The 21,278-nt window shown below is 39.1% G+C and overlaps 1 long non-coding RNA gene across 2 annotated transcripts; it reads left to right on the top strand.

Moving 5' to 3' along the window:
• The first annotated feature begins 3,120 nt into the window (after positions 1–3,120).
• On the top strand, positions 3,121–19,018 carry LOC121899447. Of its 2 annotated transcripts, none has more exons than XR_006096704.1 (3): positions 3,121–3,315; positions 3,825–3,924; positions 17,948–19,018. It is a non-coding gene; the product is annotated as an uncharacterized LOC121899447 (long non-coding RNA). The 2 variants fall into 2 exon arrangements; XR_006096702.1 differs by lacking the exon at positions 3,121–3,315 and adding an exon at positions 3,323–3,495.
• The last annotated feature ends 2,260 nt before the right edge of the window (positions 19,019–21,278 follow it).

Below are 21,278 nucleotides of genomic sequence, written 5' to 3'. Positions count from 1 at the left end.
GAAGCTCAATCTGCTTTGATATTTATTATTATTATTAATTAAAGAAACACTGCTAACCCTATAACTCACTTTACTCTCTACAAGTTACTTTCCATACCTGAAATGACCTAATATTGCAACCAATTACAAGGAAAGTGACTCGTTCAAGAAAGTGAATTGCACTCTATTTAGTCACTGCCACGGACTGTAGACAGCTTGTACTTCCCAGAATATCGTGCTGCATCATTGGTATCATTTCACAGTGAATACCTGACAGCCAAGATGTTGAGGTCACTGATTTACTGAACTACTTCTCTGCCTGGATGATGAGCTGTCATTAATGTCTCTTTAAGACGGAAATTGCAGCATTTTCACTTCACAGCAAATGAAGCTGAATATTATCCGTGGTAATGGGCAATGTGCACTTGACAAACTTTCTATGGAAGGCAATTTGGTTACTGGAACTGATTGATCAAATATGAGTTGTTAATTTTTCTCTATTTAGAGACTTCCGAACATGAAGTCATACATGCTGCCCACTCACTTGGACAACTTTTTTGTTTCGAGGGTTATGGCCTAAAATCTCAGATTTCACATTATTAACACCTGGTGTTTTCTTGTTGAATAAGTTTTAGTTGATTTTTTGCCCATACACACCTGTCATAAGACTTTGATAGGTCTTCACGCTAACCAAGGGCCACTTTCTATATGAGGAAAATTTCGCAAGGTGTTGTAACAAGACTATGATTTTCTGTTTGGTGACATATTATTGATGTTGTATATTTTCATCTAGGTTAAATAACCAAATGTGTTCAAAACAAACATATAATCAAATAAGACAAAGATTCTACAGCCATGCTAGTGGGTCTGTAAAACTGTACAGTGGTGCTTATATCTGCATGCAAACATGTTCACAATGACTATGCTAACTTGGTGATGTTTAGCAAACATGTTTAGCGTTGCCATGCTAACATTTGCTAATAAGCACTAAACAAAAGGCTGATGGGAATGCGATTAGCTTTGGAGGTATTAAGTCACAAATCAAACAACTGGACAAATTTAAATGACCTATGATAACGTTGGATGAAAAGGATAATCAAAGTTGTGGGAAACATGAACACGATGGGAATCCATCCAATAGTTGTCAAGACATTCACTAATTCACTAAAAGCCCCAAATGTCAATCTGCTGATTGTGCTAAAGGAAAAATCAGGGGATCTCCAAAGTCATTGGAATTCATCCTCTGGGAACCAAGAGTGTCTGTACCAAATTTTACAGCAATCCATCAAATAGTTGTTGAGCTGTTTCCATCTGGACTAAAGTGGTGGACTGACAAACTGACAGTGCCCTCTGTGTCGCCTTGCTGCCAACATGGCTAAAAATAAATGCATCTATTCTTTGTATTTTACTTTATATCATGATATTGAAGTGCCTTCAATATGGCCCACTTTTTAATCAAAAATAAGTTTACATAACTAAGTAAAACTAAATAATACCTAAAAATTAAATACTATATACTAATATCTTCAATCGATGGTTGACAATATGTTAAATTTAGACAAATAAAGCTATAGACAAGTGTTTAATAAATTGCTCTGTTAGTCCTTGGCTCACAATATGTTAATGTGCTGCAATTTATAAAAAAAAAAAAAAAAAAAAAATGGTGACGAGGCTAATGCACTGCCTTTCCTGTGCTAATTTGTGGCGTCCACAGGATATCCATCCTGTGATTTGGCCCTACCAGTTTGAGCACCAGCTAAAAGTGGTAAGAATGTGGGAAATGGCTATCAGCGGATCTTAACCCTTGTCTCCAACCCTGTCTGTGAAAATATTGACCCTTCCTTTCTTGCCTGTTTAACTAGCCAGCCTTTAGGCAGTGTAGGGGCAAATACCACATGACAGCACTGCTTTACTAAATGGCTTCTTTAACACAAACACTCACTAATGGCTGCTTAAACATGGTTCCTTTTATCTGTTGTGGGCCCTGTGTTTGCTTTGGAACATTATATTAGATCGGTCACCTTTTTGTGTACCGCTGAGTGTGAAAGTGAGAGATTACAAAACACTGTATTTGAGGTTTGAGGCTTTTACTCACACAGAGATATGGATGGTTGATGTACAAGTAAAGAAAACGGGGAAAAGCAAACATACTGTTCAGTAATGGTTATGGTATGGGAGGCTTAATTCAACTAGACTTTCTGTCACACCAGTGGACATAACTGCAATTTTTCCCCACTGTAAATTCCAGTTTCAAAGTTTTATTTTTATATCCTCAATGTTTCTCCACACAGAAACGCTGACGTCTCATGGATGGTCATCATCAGTTTATATATATAAAATATTTTAACTTTGACAAAAAAACAGCTCTTTTTGCAGTCTTCTTCACCAGGTCTAGTTGTCTAGAAAGCTCTGGTGTAATTCAGTAAGTGGACTTTTTTAAAGAGCCCCCCCAGACATGTTTTAAGATGCATATAAAATGCTCTACTTTGAATAATAATTTGTGTGTGATATGGCTTTTTTCCACAAACAAAGTTCAATTATCTTGTTAAAATCCTTAAAATTACATCAACTCCTCATTCAAAATTTAAAAACCTATAAATATGTAAATATATTTCATTTCAGAAGTTTAACTGCTGGATGCAAGATGTCTCCTACTTCACTGAAAAGTCCATTTTCAGTGTATGTGCACTGGAGGCTTCAAGTTTCCAAAATTACAGTTATGTAAGTTGAATATTGGACCAGAATTGGCTTCCAAACTATTTGTGAAGTCACAAATCATGCTTGTAGGCACATCCTTAAAATTAGATTTTCAGTGATCACAGAGAAACTTTCCACTTTCAGAAGATGAATGTGAAAACAGCTTCTAGTGTCAAACACGTACACCATTCTGCACAGTGAAGCTCAAAGACTCGACTGTAGGGACAAGAAGAAAAACAAATTTTTGAGTGGAGGGGGACTTTAAGTTTTGTTTTGTTTTTTGTTACTTTCCAAAGTCAAGAATAAACTTGCACATTTCAACTTTGGTCGGTATTAATCTTTTGTCCACGCCATCGGTTTGGCAGGGTGTATGGCGGATGGCCACGGGCCTTGGCCACTATGGCTGTGGAGAAGCCAGTCAGAAGCATAAATGACTTTGCACCTATAATTTTTCCCTGACAAAGCCCTAAAAAGGGAGAAAAATCACTTTGTATAGTATGTAAACGTTTCTTTAATTTACAAATTATACATTTACTGAGGAGGTTCTGTAACTATGGTAACCAGGGTTCCCGCTCCCCCACTGTTATGACGCAAATGGTTTAGTCCACACGGTCCGCACCTGCACTACTTTGATTACAGGTAAGATAACGGCTAATTTCTGTTAACTGCTGGATATTGGATGTATTTTCGACTGACCAAAACTATGTCATGTTAGGTAACTGAAAGGGAAAAAAAAGTTTGGAATAGAGAAAGAAAAGTAAAAAGTGCGGGACAAAAACAAAAAACGAAAAGGACAAATGTCCATCTGTCAGAGAAAAAGTGAGTTTGCTAAAGTAACGGTTGGCTACTTCAATGTAACGTTAGCTAAGCATTAAAGTTAAAACTGGTGTACTTTGGTAGGTTTTTGGTTAACGTCAGCTCATTCATGTGCTGTCTGACTAGTTGCTTGCTGTGTCTTACATATATTGGGTCATAACTGGCTAGTTAGTAGGACCTGAACTCTGCAGGCTGAGGTTATTTTGACCTCAGCAGTTTGTACATGAGTCACTTTGTGAATCACAGACTGCTGAGGTCACACAGCTATGCAGCTATGGCAGGGGGAATATAATATTTCATAAATTCATAAGCGATAATCTTGTCATTTTCAGACCGAGTATGTTTTGAAACCAGTGGCCCTTAGAAACGACCTGAAGCTGCTGCCCCCACTCGCTATCTGAAGATGTTAGCCTACTGAAGTCAGCAGTCAAGGTGAGAACAAAATGTTATTCTGGAAAACTGGGCTATTTGTAACATAGATTTTATTTTCTGAATAAGAAACAGTAGTTTACTTTTGTTACACCGGTTTAATGGGACACAGCTAATCGGATACACCAATTTTACGTTTCCATGGTATAATGTAAAGCCTAGTTATGACTTGTTCAACTAGTTGTTTTTAGTTGTAGGAATGTAGTAAGTCTAAATCCTACTCATGTTAAAAAAACAACAACAGATTTTTAAGTGATGGGTGGAGGCCTTCCAAGACTGCATTTGAAAAGAGAAATTAGCTCTCCACCTCAAAAAAGTATCATGGGACTCAAAAATATTTATCGCTCTATCATCAGGAAACTCACCACAGTTATGACATACTTTGAAGATAAAAGAAACCAAAGCCATAAACCAAAAAGATGGGAAAAATGTAGAAAAAAAATACAAAAATGAATCAGTCAACAGTGGTCAACAAAATATCTGTTCATATTGTAATTTATTTACAAAATGTGTAAAGAATATGTACTTTTTTTTTTAAGACTCAACAATAGTGGCATATTATTGCTTAGACATTTTTACTACATTTTTAGAGACTGTCCTTGAACCAGGTGGCTAAACGTTCATGTACATTAAACTGCTGGCCCTGCTCAGTGGCAGATCATTGTTTGGGTTTGGGTCATGAATCAGGAAACTCTTGACTACTATGGGATCTCTCTAAACAACTTAATTTTCCTGTAATATGTGACTTTTCTTTATATGTTAGAGCTATGAATGTATTTTCTGTCAGTAGTTTATACACTGAATATTAAGCAGCTCCCAGACAAGGAACATACATTCTTTGTTTTCCTGATGGAGCTGCGGGTTTGAATTGACATGCTTTGGTGGTCATGCTTGGTAAGCACGTTGGAAGTATGATTCAAAAGTTCAAACTTGAACCTGGCTCACCTTCTGCTGCAACACAGTGTTACTGCAATGGCCAATCAAAATTCATACAAAAGCACATTCCTGGGAGATTAACGTTTTTGGCTGTTTACCTTGCAATCATTGCAACAGAGATGATTGCAAAATGATTGTCAATGTGATCAGTTTTCCGTGGTAAAATTCTTCCTCATAATATTACAAACCACTGTTGAGTATTTTTGTTTCCAGGAAAACTGCAAACTCACAGATGTCATAGCAGAACTGAACTTTCTGGATCCACTAGTACCTGTAGCTATGTGCCAACACGACAATGGAGCCTGTTGTGTCGTCTAATGCAGAGTTTTTGATCTGAATGCTCACTTAGGGAGTGAAAATTTTTTTCCTTTGAAACCTGACTTGTCAATCATTCTGTATTGTGCTTTAGCTTCATCTCACATGAACATGAAGGTGAGGTTCAAGTAGGTAGCTGTGGCTGATAGGTACTCTATTGTTTTGTACTGATAAGGGTTATTCAGACCAGGACATTTTTCTTTTATCTTTGGCTTTATACAGTGGCCACTGTATTTAGACAATGGTATCAGTTGCTGTTATGTGTGTGTGTGTGTATGTATTATTAACAAAGACCATTTTTGAACCAGAGTTATAATTTGGTTTGCAGCTAAATGTATTGATTTAACCCCCCTAGTTTTTCTAAATTACACTCTGTGCTACCATTGTCTTAGAGAATATATGACAGCCCTCTTCCACATCAGGCCCCCTTCTTTCCACCTACCTCTTGTTTCTCCTCCTGAGTCAACAAACAGTGTTTATTCAGCCATTTGTGTGTGTGAGTGTATGTGGGTTTAGAGTAAACAATGGTGGTTTGACGTTGTACAGGGCTCCCTTGTTTCCTATTTAATTTTCAGGTTGCACCTCAGTGTCCATACCTATATTGCCTTAGACTTTATCGCATTGAGTTAACGTCAACGCAGTTTTATCACATTTGTGATTGTAACACAAATGTGAAGCAAATGCAAATACTGTTGCACTCAGCAGAGATGGGGTTAAACGAATTCATTGCAGAAAGAAAGGAAAAGTTTTGAGGAATGACAGCAAAATGCACATGCGCATGACAAAAACTTAAATCATGCTTTAGTTGCCATAAGTAAATATTGTAGGAAAAGAAAATGAATGTTGTCTGTTGATAAAAAATGTAATCTGGGCTTTTCTTTCAAAATGTATTTGCTTTTGCAAATTGGTAGAATAATGTAAATGTATTTGTTAGGTGACAGGGTTGCAAAATGACAAGTAACAATCAGTAATAGTTATTAAGTAGGTGTTTCTACGGTGTTTTGTTGAAAAAAAAAAACATGAGCCTGGATGTGTCAACATAGGGTTCAGGGGAGATCTAGTTGATTTTTTTTTTTTTTTTTTTTTTGTCAAGTATTTACTGACGTAGGTTACAGGAGCTACAGGAGCATCAAATCCAGCTTAGTGTCCAGTAGGCTTGAGACGGGATCTGTTGTAAAACTGTTAAATTGGAAGCATCAGTACACAAGAATATATGTCTACAAATGTGTATACTGTTTCTGTATTTGTCACTGTTGCACACAAAAACTGAGTGCAGCCGGTTTCCATTGGGACATTAAAAAATGCCTTTATTTTTCTACGTAGGCAGAGGTTTTTTAGTGTTATACCTGACCAACATACAGGTTTTATAGCAGATTCAATTTGTACGTAAAAATGTGTACACTCAAGCTTGTGGCCGAGAATATCTGTGTGTGTGTGTGTGTGTGTGTGGTTGTGACTGAGATAAGGCTTTATGTGGCCTGTGAAAATCCCCTAATATCTTGCTTTCACAGTTTGAAAGTTAAAGGCAGAGCTTGTGTGCTAGGTAAAGCTATAACATCCTCCACAGGTGATAGCCACTGTTGAGCTTGTTTACCCGCTTTGCCTGTTGATCTTGCTAAAAGCCTCTCACACCCCCTTAATACACACACTCTCACATACACACACACACACAACATGAGTGTGTATGTACCTAGTTTAAACACACACATTAATAACAACTGTAACGCCATTCTTTGTCGAGTGCTTTTACAGGTTCAACATTGACCTTAGTGTTTAATCTTCCTGCACAAACGACCGTCACTTGATACGCAAACAAATCTTTTGTCACTGTCAGCCAACTCCCATGTTCTTTTGAGAAGGCGAACACAAGGGCAAAGCTGAGACTATTCTTTGTCATAAAATGGAGGACTCATTGAAATATTACAAACTAAAGCCAAAATAAGATATCGTCGAGTACTCCAATGGAGTTGTGTGTCAACTAAAACCAGGGGGAATTTTAATTTTCTCATTTTAATGAGACCTGTGTTTTTTTTTTCAAATTAATTTACATCCAAGTTTTTCATCCAAGTATGGATCTTTCAAAATTATAAACATTTCACAATGTTTTACCTTTGTCATTCAGAATTGTTTGTCTTTGTTTTTTGTTTGTTTTTGTGTTCCCTTTTTAATTTTAAATGAGTTTTTAGGTTGAGGTCAGCCTGAAGGTTGTGTCGGGAGATGTTAAAGACAGCTGAGGCAGCTTTTCTATGAGAGCGCTGTCTCTCACATTCTGCCTGAAGACAAGGAGTGACCATGAGAGATATGAGTAAATAAGATAGGGCAGGAAGAGGTTGTGAGAAGGGCAAAGTTCCCCTGTTGAAATATGTTGTCAGCACCTTTAATCTCATGCTGGTATGTTTTCCAGAGAAACAAGGACGGTTGGATATCTCATTCTCAAACAGATTGTACTTCAGTGCCAAGATCTCTGTTACCATACGCTTGTTTTCTTTTCTTTTATCAACTTTAAGTAAAGTGAGGGAGAAAATCCTTAAATTGAACTGCAGGATATTTTAATTGGCATTTCAAATTAACACAACACCAAAAAAACCAAACAAACAATAATGCAAATTAGTTGGATTCATGATTTAATGTTTTCCTTTATCACCGATTGGTTGATTCTTTTAAACATGCGTTAAAAGCTCTCCATGCATCCATCCATCCACACTCTCCCCTGTGATATCACCTGCTGCCATAAGATGTCACTGTGATCCATTGATTCTTTCATTTCTCTTTTCATCCTTACCCCACCAAACTGATGACTCCCTTTCCAATAGGAAACAGATGGGAGACCTTTGCTGCAGGCTACTGCCAAATGGAGCAAATTCTCATTACAACGTCTGCAAGCTCTGTTTATTCTCTCCAAGCTTCTCCTCCACCCCTTGCACCACTTTGCCATCTGATTTGTTCAACACTTGTTTCCAATGCAGATGTGTCATTTTGATATGCCTTGTTTTCCTGATTACAAGATATTTGTCATCCTTAGCACAAAATAGGAAACAGACATAATTTTTCTCTCGGGCTGGCTACAGTGGTCTATTATCTTTCCCTGGAAACATATCAGTGTAATTGTTGCTTTACTGTAAAAAAATGATGTATTAAGACCAGCTTGTCATGAGCAGAGAAAACAGCCATATTTTCAGCTTTGTGATGATGCATTTTGCCCTTTTAGACCCATAAAACATAATTAAAATGAAACAATTTGAGAGGGGAAATCTCTCTCTGCTTTAACTGCTCACAGCTTATAGACATCCTATAACAAGGGGTTTGCAAGCAGATGTTGCTTCATATAAAGGGGTCACAAGCAAAAAATGTGGGGAACCACTACTGTATAGGAACACTTAGTTGTTTAGTTGATGTGACATTTTTTAAATCACCGAATTTGGAGATACATGGGAGCCAATAAGGATAACTTCTAGAGATAACTAAAATGATGTTTTCCAGAAAGGATTACCAGAAATTCAGTATATAAAGTAGTGAACCATTTGCACTACTAGTGAAATTTGTATGTGTGTCTTTTATATTGAGGTGTAATTTTATAAAGCTAGGTTGCTGGTCATACAACGTGTGTATGCCCAAGACACATCTCAAGTCAGACACGTTCAGATCTAGTGAGACAGACAATCTTTGCCCAGTAACTCTTCACTCACCTTTGTCCTTATTCATTCTGTCTGTACCCTCAACTTTTTCTCTCCCCATTACTCTCTATCACAGACAAATCCCCAGCTCTGTTTGAGTCCCCAGTCTGGGAAGCTAGCACTTCGAATGGAATATAAATTACATCATTACGTAATATTCAATCTGTTGCTGCAGCAATATCCTATTCCACAGATAGCCCCCTTCACCACCCACCCCATATGCTCTGGACTCGCTGGTCTCCTGTTCTTTTTCATGGAGAATATTAAAGAGTTATTAAATTAATCTGTGCTCGCTGGCGCATGTTATTGCAGTGCAGAGATTTGTGGGGCGAATGAAGCCATTAGGCCGCACCCTAAGCTGATTTATTAAGGGTGCCAGGGAATCACCAAATAGACCTGATAACCTGTTTTATTTTGCATAAGTGAACACTTTCCCTCAAATCCGCTTATGTTGCCCCCCCTCCCCCTTCTTTTTTTTTTTTTATACAAGTTTAGCTATTTCTTGTATTTTTCTGTGACCTGAGGCCGTGCAGCGTTATCGTCACAGTCTCTTTGGTAATGCTATTATGAGAGCTAATAATTTACAAAGTAGTGAATAGCTCAAGTCAGGCTTGTGGAAAGTATTTCATATGATGTAGTATTGCTCATATAATTTATCTTGTGTGCATCTGTACTTTGGCTCTGCTCCTTCCCACAGAAAATTGTTAATTTCTCTTGTTTGGTGGACCAAGGGTTGAGCGGCAGGCTACGACTGATTGTGTACTGTATTGAAATAAGGCCGTTAAGGCAGTGTTGGAAAAAAAAAGTAGTACATCATCTGAAGCTCTTTTTCTTTGGTCACAGTAAATTCTCTTGTCAACGTCTTGTTGCTCACATCAGAAGTATCAGCTAGATGTTTTCAATAGCTGGATAGAAAGTAAAAACTAGTTGTAGCAATATATATAAAAAGCACAAAAATCAGAATGTGTTTCGTCATGTTTAATGAACCTTACATAAATCAGTTCATTTGAATTTCATGCAGGTGGTTTTGCATTCACAGTCTTTTCCCCCATTCTAAACCGTGGTGCACTGAATGAGTGGATATGCAAACCGTTCCAGTGTAAAATAGTCAAAGTGTTAAAAATACAGCCGAGGATGTGGGATGAAGCTGCCCAACAAGGTGCAGGTGTTATGTGTACAGCTAGGCATCTGTGTGTTCTCTCACCCTGACAGAATCAGCAGATTTAACACCCGTTGATTCCACCCTAGATTCCTAACCTCATTTATCAGAGTGTATGCCAGCAGTGTAAACATTTAATCCAGCGTGAGATTTTTGGGCTCCTTTGGGTCAACAGTTTAGCTGTTGCTTTTTTTTTTTTTTTTTTCAAGCCTCGAGACAAAGTCTGCTTTCAATTATTTCTGCAAAATTGCTTTACAGGGTCCATGCATGATTAAATATTCATTATGTTAAACTAAGCACTTTCTTTGTATATAAATCCATATTAGATTTGGCTGGCAGGCTGCCTGAAGCCACATGAGAAGGATTTCTGGTGCAAAAAAAAGCCTTGGACCTCCTTAGCAGCTCCTTTCTCCTGTGCTTGTTTGTTTTTGTTCTGATGTAAATGGCGACTTATTGATATTTTCCTACCTTTTTTGTCCTGCTGGCCAAGCACACACAGGGCTTTTCAGCAAGGGTGAAATGTTGGAATTTAAAGTGGGCATGGGAAAAATAAACAAGCATGTTAGTCGGTCTGGCGGCAGGGGAGCAGCACTGATCAGTTAAAAAAAAAAAAACAGACTGAAGAAAAGACATTTGTGTATCTATGTCTCCAGCACAACTTTGTGTGTGTTTTTGTGTGTGTGTGTTCAGAACGGAGGTGTGCATGTGTATACCGCATGTGTTTGGAAAACGGAGGGCAGGGGGTGAAGAGGAAAGCCATCCCATTTCAAATATGACCAGCTTCCCTGAAAATATTTACCTAATATTTTTCTCTTTCCAAGCAAAATTGACCTCTTTGATTGCAAAGATTGCTCCAAAGACCTCATGGAAAATAAATTCAGGAGTATTTGAAATTCCTGAGTGGATTCGCCAGGGCTGCCTAGCGTGAGCCCATGTTTATTTGTTTTCCAACTGCAGGAGGGATCAGGGTTGTGTTGACTCAGAAGGTATTTGGTTTGTCTTCTGTTACAGACATCATGAAGGGGCTCTTACTGCAGATGGGCAGAAATAGGACAAACCTGAAGCAGCTGTGTACTCTTGTTTCCTTAGAAAGAAAAAAAAAATCTGTACTTGTCTCTCTGCCAAGTAATATGTTTTATAATTTGCTACTGTGGTATTGTGTCTTATATGGCTTTTTTATCATTATTTTCACTGAACCGGTGTCCAATAAGTGCAGCCACTTTGCTAGCATTCTTGCCTTTGGCAGTGCAACCTGTTCAGCTTGGCCCTGAGCTGTTGGAGTGCGGCTAGGAGTAAGCAGCTGAGGGCTGCATATCATTCTTGAATGAATTGGACAGGCACTGACCACAGAAAAGAGAGCCTGGTGTTCTGTAGAATAACATCTGAAGAAAAGGAAAATTTAATAGCAGAAACTTTGGTCCTAACCTCCATGCTCCATCCACATAAGAGGGACTCATGCCAGACCCTGAGAAGCAGGGGTATAGAGAGGTGTAGGACTGAACTGACTGACTACCATGCAGATATTCTGGGTGGCCTAACACACATAGACCCATAGAGAGAGAGTGTGTGTAGTGTTTGTAACTTAACACTTTCCCTCGGTCTCACTCTGAACAAAAAGAAAGATCTTGGAACTAGCATGATAGAATTAGTTCCCCTCCCAGTGAAACACACACATACAGTTCATATTACTTAGTTAATAATAATAGGATGGACATAAAAGACATGAAATGAGTCAGACTTACCACATTCACCACATCGGTTCATTGATACATTATTTATCTTATGCTTGTGAAGGACAGCGCTTTAAATGTGTTGGACCTTATCAATACAGTCTTGCCATTTTATATTATTACATTACTGTTGATTCACTCTTTTAACTGATACTGAATCCTTTTATGAATTTGTATGAATTAGTTCAGCTAAAAAACAGTCACCAGTCATAAAATCTGCCTAGACACAGCATTAGTTTTAATTTTAATGTAAGGTTAGGAGAATTGGTGTTGTTTGAGTCAACAGAAGTGTAGCAAATAGTTAAGTGACACCTTGGAAATATTTTTTTTCCATAGCTGGTAAACCAACCTCATAGGTAGTTAATTATCTTATTATAATCATTATTATATCATAGGGCTCTTATTACATCAGGTCATTGAACTACTGAGGCCTTGAAGTCAGCAGCTAATGCAGAAATGCACATAAATATTTTTATTCTTTTTAGGCAGGATAACTGCATTAAACTTAATAGAACTTTAGATAATGGATGCATGTTCCCAACTCAACTGAAATGTATTTCTCAATATGGCAACAGGAGGAACAGAAACCTATTTACGAATGTCTGTGTCCTTGCCAAACAGGAACTTGACATTCCCACCACCTCCATGTCAGCAGGGTGTGTGAAAAGTGCTTGTTTCCCTTCTCAGAAGTGAGAAGAAGTGAGTAAACAGGCATTTGTCGGAAGAGATTTTTTTGTGTCCAGTAAGTCTTATTATGCCTGTTTGGCATGGTTGCTGACCTTGGAACATGTGATTACGTGTAGAAATACTTATTTTGATAACTTGTTTGGACTTTAAAATCTTCGCCAAATCTTTAATGGTACTATTTAAACTGTGGGGGTAAAAAAGCCAACCCGGAATCATGCAGTTGCTTGTCTAGTAATGAAAAATTCATTTGTTTAGTCAAGACTCTCAAATGTGACAATAAGTATCTTCTGTGTGTCTCTCCCGGTCACCTTTGCATTGACTCTACCGTCCTTCGCTTTCAATGTCTAATAAATCATTGTGATCCTAGTCCAACATGGAACCCTACTCACAGGACATGACTGGCACCTGGAATGAGGAGGCAATGAAAATGGCAAATGGAGAACAATGGAGGAACAAGGGCTTCTCCATTATGAGAATTAATCTAATCGCTGCTCCGAGCTGCAAGCAGGCTTTGTTAATGGGGCTTGTACAGTCAATTATCTTAATTGTTCCATTTACAGAACCTGCTGCATGTTTCAGGAGCAGGCGCTGGAACTTCAGGGATGAGCTCAATCACTCTCCATAATTGTAATTGTCAATAGATTCACTTATGAACGTCAGGGTGGCCATAAGGAGGATGAGGGTAATCGTAGGTCGTTCAGGGTGGGGGGACTACTGTGATGATGACAAGGGAATGGTAGTTCAGTTTTAATGGATCTGAACCTATGATGAGATGACTTGATTGATAATCTGTATGGTTAAACAGCATTTGGTTTAGATTTTTTCCAATCTCATTAGGGCTCAAACATTATGGATCATTTGCTTTGCAATGCTGTGCTAAAGGTTCATGCTTAACTGTAAAAAAAAAAAAAAAAGCCCATGACGTGCACACTTGAACATTTTCATTTGTCTGGTCCTCCTCTAAAGTCTATTATCCTTCACAGATTGCTTCAAGGATGCTACTGTAACTGGTGTCGAATCAGAGGAATTACATCCATAAATCACATAGTGGAAGATAGATTATTTTCACCTGCTGCTTTGCTCTGATGCGCTGTCACTGTGAACATCAAAGCCCAATTTCTAGCAACACCCATTCTCCTGATAGTGAAAAGCCTCAGTGCAGGGGCTCGCTACGGTTGATGGAGCCCTCAGACAATCCCTGAGTGGGGTGGTCTGCAGTTGCTCCTTGTACCTAAAAACACACTGCACTGTGAAATGCTCAGAGACACTGTCACACCATCACCCTGTTGGGACTCCCAGATCCGAGTCAGTCAACTATACTAGCGATAGACTAAAGAAATGGACCCTAAGGGAGAGGATGATATCTCATGCCACGTTGTTTCCTTTCTATTACTTGCTTTCTCCCCTCTTGCCTCCGTTGCTCTGCACATATTTGGTAGGTGCTGTGGCTCTGTTTCAATTTGAAATTGCTGGAGAGTGACTAACATGGAGGCCCTGTGGAGAAGGTCAAGCACTGGCAGCCATTAAACTCACTTGTCTGAGATATCAAGTGCTCTGCTTTTTGACCATGTAGTGTTTGATGAGCTACGCCGTAATATAATCACTTGTTCTCTGCACCATGGTGGCCTTTCTGAGCAGTGCTTAACAATGTTAGAAGTGTTATAAAACTCCAAGATTTAAAAAAGGCTGTCACAGAGCAATAGATGGAGCTCTTTGAAAGAGAAGGTCTTTCTTGGTAAAAAGGGATAGAGAGGATGAGTGGGAAGATCAAATCTAATTTATACAATCTGTCACACAAATGTGAAATCATTGGCGCTTTTGCATCATAGGTCTTGTTGGTTCATATTTGGCTAATTTGGCTTGTTTCTTTTTTTAAATTTTGGTTTATTCTTTAAAATCATCTAATTGACAGTTCACTAAGCCCTGCCCCCTTATTTACTGTTTCTACATCTGTCAAGCTTTCTGTTCTTGCACGGCACAAATGCAGTTACTTTAAAATGACAACAGCGGCAGATTTAATACTCAGAATTCTCAGTGATTTTTGAAACAATGGGTCTGATGATTTCAGCCAGAGATAGACAGTCAGACTTCTCATTTCTAGCCAGCGACTGTTGACTTTGTCAGCTGAAATGACAACTGTCTAGCACTTTTTAACAGCTTTAGCAAACCAGCTCATTAAACTAAAGTGAGCTGCATGAATGAATAGAATGAATAGTTTTATTTATCCCTCATGGAATTATTAAGACACATAAACTAACAACAAATCAAACATTCCAGCATGTTAACCCATGATCATCTAACAGCACAATACATAAGTATCATCCAAACATAAACATAAACCTCCTACAAATAACACTCCAGGAGATATCCCACAATGGAAAAACAACAAACACACAAACACAGCCCCCTAAGCACAAGACACACTACACAAATCCAAAGAAGATAAAATCTACATCTACATCCATTAGTGCCGAACACTGTATGTTCGATCCAATTCATAAACCAATAGTCTGAAATCCATATAGAATACTAAGGAATTTATTATATGTTACTTTCGTACTCCTATCCCATACTTTAGAAAGCTATTCAGAAAATGCAAAAATATTATTAATTCTCAAACCTATCAAATCTAAATCAGGGACATGAACCTTTTTAAACAATATTTGTAGTAAATCATGATATAAAGGACAATATAGAATGACAAGAATTTCGTTCTCCACCTCATTCAGCTCACAATATTCACAAATTCTTTCATCTTCCATCACACCTCTATCTTCCAGTTTCAATATGTAGTGTTAAAATACCGCATCTTAACTGTGCACAGAGTGATCTGATTTTTAAGGCCTTTACACACAGGGGGCATTTTTTTCATGGAATTAATTGGCACGTAAATATATTTTTCGAACGGCTGCTTTTGTCATGAGTACTTTCACAAGGAATGTGAATATTATACAGCAAAAACACGACTTTCACACAGTGAATAAAGGCATCAACCAATCACATTATGCGGAAGGACATCATGTCACAACTCCTAATGACAATGGTGGACCTGTAGATTGTTTGTGTTTCTCATCACCCTGTATTGTATGACAAAGAACATGGAGACCCCCTGCGTTTTTTAATGCTCCAAGTCTATTTCTGTCGCGTTGAATGAATGAAGCATAATCTGCATAGACAGCTGTTTATATTGCAAAATTATCCCACTGTGTAACATTATGTGTTTTGAACTTATTAACAGTATCTACATTGATTGATCAAGGCTCCCAGTCTGTCTGTGAGCTTGCCTGTTTCACTACAGGCAGATTCCCCTCACTTGCTATGTTGGGTTGGGAAATAAAATCAATGAGTCAATAAATACACACACTGTCGATTTCTTCCCGTGGAGCCCACATGAAAACTATTTTGGTTCAGTAAAGTTTCTATTGTCAGTCAGCTTGGTGAAGGCAGTTTGGCCACTGTTCCCTCTGCTCCACAGGAGATGCTGCTGACAAACGGGTAGTTCTGTGGACAGAGACGCTGAATGCAAGTTGGAGATCATCATCACAGGATGATGTTGAATCCATCATTTTTTCTGAAGGAGGAGCTGTTCCAAATTCTTTTGCAAATTTGTGTTTCTGTCGCAAATTTGTATCGCTGCCTAGATGAGTAGTTTTGATGCGAAATATTTGCAGGCGAGTATTTCACATTTTTGTGTCTTTATTCGTCACGTTCCCGGTGTGTAAATGCCTTTTAGACAAATTATACTTAACATATTTTTTACATTTGTAATCTTTCTTAAATAAACAATAAGTTCTCAATTTTGGCTTTTGTCAGATCTCTTCTGCTCATGATTGTGTGCATTTAGTCCAGACTTGGTATTTAAACTCCTCCACCTCCACATTTACTTTTTGGAAATAATTTTCTTCAAGTCCACACTCTTCTAGTAAATCAAATATTTCAGATGCCCATTCACCTCACACTGACAAATCCCAATAAAATATTTCACTAGCAACCCTGTTGGGTGGTAAACCCAGCAGCCCAGACACAGGCTCACCATGCTGGCCTTTCATCTTACTTCACAGGAGTCCCACACCATTTCTCCATTAACTGCCAAAACAGACGCATATTTATGTGCCTTAAGTCCCAAAAAGAATCGATTGGATTATGGACATGTACTTTTTTCTGAAACCTTTTATAACCCCATATTCCCGACACATAATCTAAAGCAGGACATACACACATTACACAAATGTTGCTGATAGAACATCACTTTATTTAACACCAGATGGCAAGATGGCAAGTAAATTCTTTATGATATTCATTCACTTTTAGACTGGTTCCTACGTGAATGTGTGGTTAAAAAGCAGGTATATCTCCAGCCTTACACAGGCAACGGGTGCCCTATATAAAGAGTTAACAGCTTGATAGAATTTTCACTGAACCCCTATTTGGTGATGATTGACAAAACCAAACACCTTTTGAAAATCAATAAAACAAGTAAATGTGGGCTTATTGTATTTTAATCTGTTTCTAACCACTGTAGATGTAGATCTATACAGGCTCTTCCCTTTCGAAAACCACTCTAGTCTATCCTCTAGTAGACTGTTTTGCTCTAAAAACTGTACTAATCTATTATTTAATATGGAAGAGTAGAATTTGTATACAGTGCTCACTAGAATAATGCCCTGATAATTTAATGGCACCTCCGGGTCATTGTTTGGGGATTTTGGAATAGTAGTTATAATTGATCTAAACCAAATAGAGGGCACAATACTGTTTTCAGCAAACAATAGAATGAATCAAGCATTTTGGGAGATTTCAACTCTTCATTAGGCAACTCATCTATACCAAGAGCTTTTTTAACCTTAGTGGTCTCAATTGCTTTTTGGACTTCTTCTCTACCTAGGTCTCTATTTAAAAAATTATCACTATGAGGGTAGTGCTTTACATGTTCTCTCTTCAAACGACATATATGTTCATAAAATTCATCGTCAAAGTTTTCATAATGTCTTGAGAAGAGACCAGAAAAAGTTCCTTCCCATTCAGTTTTTTTTAGTATTTTGGTTATGCTTGTAAATGATCTCCGATCAACTTTTATAAAGCTTTATCCTCTACCACCTGCGAAACAAGCAATACCTTCAATTCTAAGCAATTTTGTAGACATTCAAATGGGGCTACAATGTAATCAACCACAGCTTTACCCTTTGGTGACACTGACATAAAATTATCACAGAGGATTGATCCTACCATTAAATCCCCCGTCCAGTGTATTTTGCCATTGTTAAGATATTTCATATTTTCAGTCATTTCCTGACAATGTTGATTAACCACACTGTTCACCAAATATTTTTTGACAAACAACTTAATTTTAAGCTCAAAGTTCAAAAATTTAATCTGTTGTTAAAATGGAACGATTATGTATGACTATAGTAGAACGTTGCAATTAGGGCTGTGTGAAATGACGATATATATCATGTGCCTTGTCTGGGGAGCAGTACACAAGTGTTTCCTGCTTGAAACCGGTCCTCCGTCTTTTTAATAACCAGGTACTCAAGCTTCAGCATGACGACACTCACCTCACCACGACTATCAAAGAGGGCATTCTGAACTACTTAAATGACCAGACCACCGAGGAGGTGCTTGACATGGCTGCTCTTGTTGACCCTAGGTATATTAACGATTAGAGGGTGGACTACATGAAGGCAAGAGCTACTGCAGAACTGAAGAGCCTGGTGTCTGAGCAGGCAGTGGCAGCAGGCCCCCCTTCCATTAGCTTCAGCCACTACAGATGAGTCAGAGGTTCCTGCTAAGAGGCAAAAGAAGAGTTTGAGCAGCTACTTTAAAAAAGCAGCAAAGCAAGGCCAAATGGCCCCTCAGTCAAGCAGAGAGTCCAATGAAAAGGAGCTCAACCTCTGTCTCCAAACCATGGAGGCTGCTCCAGAGACAAACCCACTGGAATGGTGGGGGCAGCATGAGGCACATTTCCCACTAGTGGCCAAGCTAGCAAAGCAATACTTGTGCATCCCTGCCACAAGCGCACCATCAGAGCGGGTGTTCAGTACAAGTGGGAACACTGTGATATTTAAGAGGTCATTACTTAAACCAGAAGGAGTTGACCAGCTTGTATTCCTGGCTCTCAACCTGTAGAACTAACCCCCTGAGATTGAGCAACACAAGGCAAACATTTTGAAGCATTGCTGCCAAATATCTGTTCTTCTACCACTTTGGTTGTTTTCATATAATGCTATAATTCAAACTTGAGGGAATGTTTTGTTCACTTGTTGTATTTTACATCTTGTGAGCCTTATTTTGCTGCTATAGTTTAAACTTGAAATGTTTATATTTGGTATTTTATATACCAATATTAAGCCTGTATTTATTTTTGTTTGCTTCTGCAATTCAAACAGTTCTATTTGTATAGAATATTATGTTTGGTTTTGATATTTTTGACCATGTTCCCATTTTAGGCCTATATTTATTTTGTATGCAACTACAGTTGAAAAGTGTTTCCCATTTACCTTTTTTTATTTTATACATTAACATTTTGTATTTTGTTACTTGCTTAATTGAAAGTTTGCAGAAAGTTTGCAAAATTTGCAGAAAGGTTTTAAATAAAAGGAGAAAGTAATCAAATATGAGTAAGTACCTTTTATTTGTTGAGTATATAATAACAATAATAATAATAATAATGATAATAAAGTAATGTAATATAATGTAATAGGAAATAGACCTTTCCATGTGGTCATTTTATATAAAATATGTATTCATTGAATTTACAGAAAATGTGCTATATCATGGTATTTATCGGGATATTAAATGTCCCATATCAGGATATGAGATATTTGTCATATTGCCCAGCCCTAGCTGCAGTCATACATCATCCTCATAAAATTTTTTGTTTTTGTGAGCATCAACATAGGCTCCAGTATAAGGCGCCTGTGTTTCAAACTTCATACTTGCTGCAGGTGTGCTGCAACAATGGATTAATGTTTAAAATATAAATAGTTTATTTAAACACTCTCCAACCAAAATTGGCACAGAAAATATCATTTAATGTGGTTAAAGCAGGAAAGTCAGTAACTCAGTCTTCACTGATCTATAAATGAATGTGGGTGACTCTTACAGTATCTGCTGTACACAGCTGCTTTATACTGTATGAAAAGCTTCTCCTTCAGTTCATTAAATCTGTGCAGTATCTAAAGGCAGCAGGACTGAAATGTTGATAAATCCACAGCCTCTGAGAAGTGCCACACCAGAGTGCAGTGCCGTTTACGCATGGATGTTCACTGTGTTTGCCTTCATGAAATCACCTGATGCCACTAGGCTGCTAAAGTATAACCACACACACTTCTACACACATCAGACTGGTCGATTGTAAATATTCTGCTTTTTTATGAAGGAGGCGTTGGGTTAACAGGGCTCATCATAGCTTCTTTTCTAACTTTCTTTCTTAGCAAAAGTAGCGTCTCATGTTTTATTCTTGAAACACCTTTTTTGAAAATGAGAACCACCCCCCCAGTCTGCCAGTCCACAGGCACCATCCCCGATCTCCATGCAACACTGAAGAGGCATGACAGCCCAACAATATCCAGAGCCATCAGCATCTCAGGGTGAATCTTGTCCACACCCGGCTCCTTGCCACCGAGGAGCTTCTATGGTGAGGGACCAGACCGAGAACTATTCATAGACCTCAATGAATTGGCAGTTCAGGCATGTGGGAATGTCGCCTAGAAGAGGGAGACAGGGCACCCTCTTGGAGCCAGGCCTGGAAGGGGAGGTCGCCGGTGAGCACCTGGTGGCTGAGCCTTTAAGCATGGGGCCCAGTTGGGCACAGCCTGAAGAAATAACATGGAGTCGCCACCCTGTGGGCCCACCACTTGCAGGAATAAAGACTGGGATCGTGTGCATTGCCAAATGGGCAGCAGGAAGGGGCGGGGACCTGGATGTGCTAATCCCAGGCATTGTAAACTGGTTCTAGGGAAGTTGAACATCACCTACCTGGTGGGGAAGGAGCCAGAGCTAGTGCGAAAGGTGGAGTGGTACCCACTAGATATAGTTGGGCTCGCCTCTACATATAGCACCGGCTCTTGAACCAAACTCCTGGAGAGGGGCTGGACTCTCCTCATTTATGGAGTTGCCCAGGGGGAGAGGTGCCGGGCAGGTGTGGGGATACTCATGAGTCCCCAGCTGAGTGTAGCAGTGTTGCAGTTCTCCCTGTGAAACGAGAGGGTCACCTCCTTGCGACTATCTGTTGCTGGGAGGAAGACACGTGGGCAATGACAGCGAAACCGGGGGGGGGGGGGGTGATTGGGAGGAACGGCCTGCCTGATCTGAACCCGAGTGGTATATTGTTACTGGACTTCTATGCTAGCCATGGATCGGCCATAACAAACACCATGTTCAAGCATAAAGTTATTCATAAGTGTGCCTGTTACCAGAACACCTTAGGCCAAAGATTGATGGTCGACTTTGTAGTTGGCTGCGTCCCAGGGGGAAGCAGGGGACATGGAATCCGAGAGGGCTATGTTCAAGACCTCAGTTGCAGAGGCGGTTGCTTAGAGTTGTGGCTGGAAGGTTATTGGTGCCTTTCAGGGCAGCAACCCGAGAACCCGCTGGTGGACACCAGTAGAGAATGAGGCCATCAAGCTAGAAGGAGGCCTTTTAGGGTCTGGCTGGCCCAGGGGTCTCCTGAAGCAACAGATGGGTACCGAAGGGCCAAAAGGGCAGCAGCTCAGGTAGTTGCTGAAGCAAATACCTGGGTGTGGTAGGAGTTCTGGGAGGCCATGGAGAAGATTGACTTTCGGTTGGCCTCAAAGAAGTTCTCGCAAACCGTCAGGCAACTCAGGAAGGGGAAGCAGGGCTAAGCCCAGGCTGTTT

This window comes from Thunnus maccoyii, chromosome 1 (assembly GCF_910596095.1).
Source record: "Thunnus maccoyii chromosome 1, fThuMac1.1, whole genome shotgun sequence".
Classification (NCBI taxonomy): domain Eukaryota; kingdom Metazoa; phylum Chordata; class Actinopteri; order Scombriformes; family Scombridae; genus Thunnus; species Thunnus maccoyii.
The sequence above is the reverse complement of the archived record's forward strand: the minus strand, read 5'-3'. Positions and strand labels throughout refer to the sequence as shown.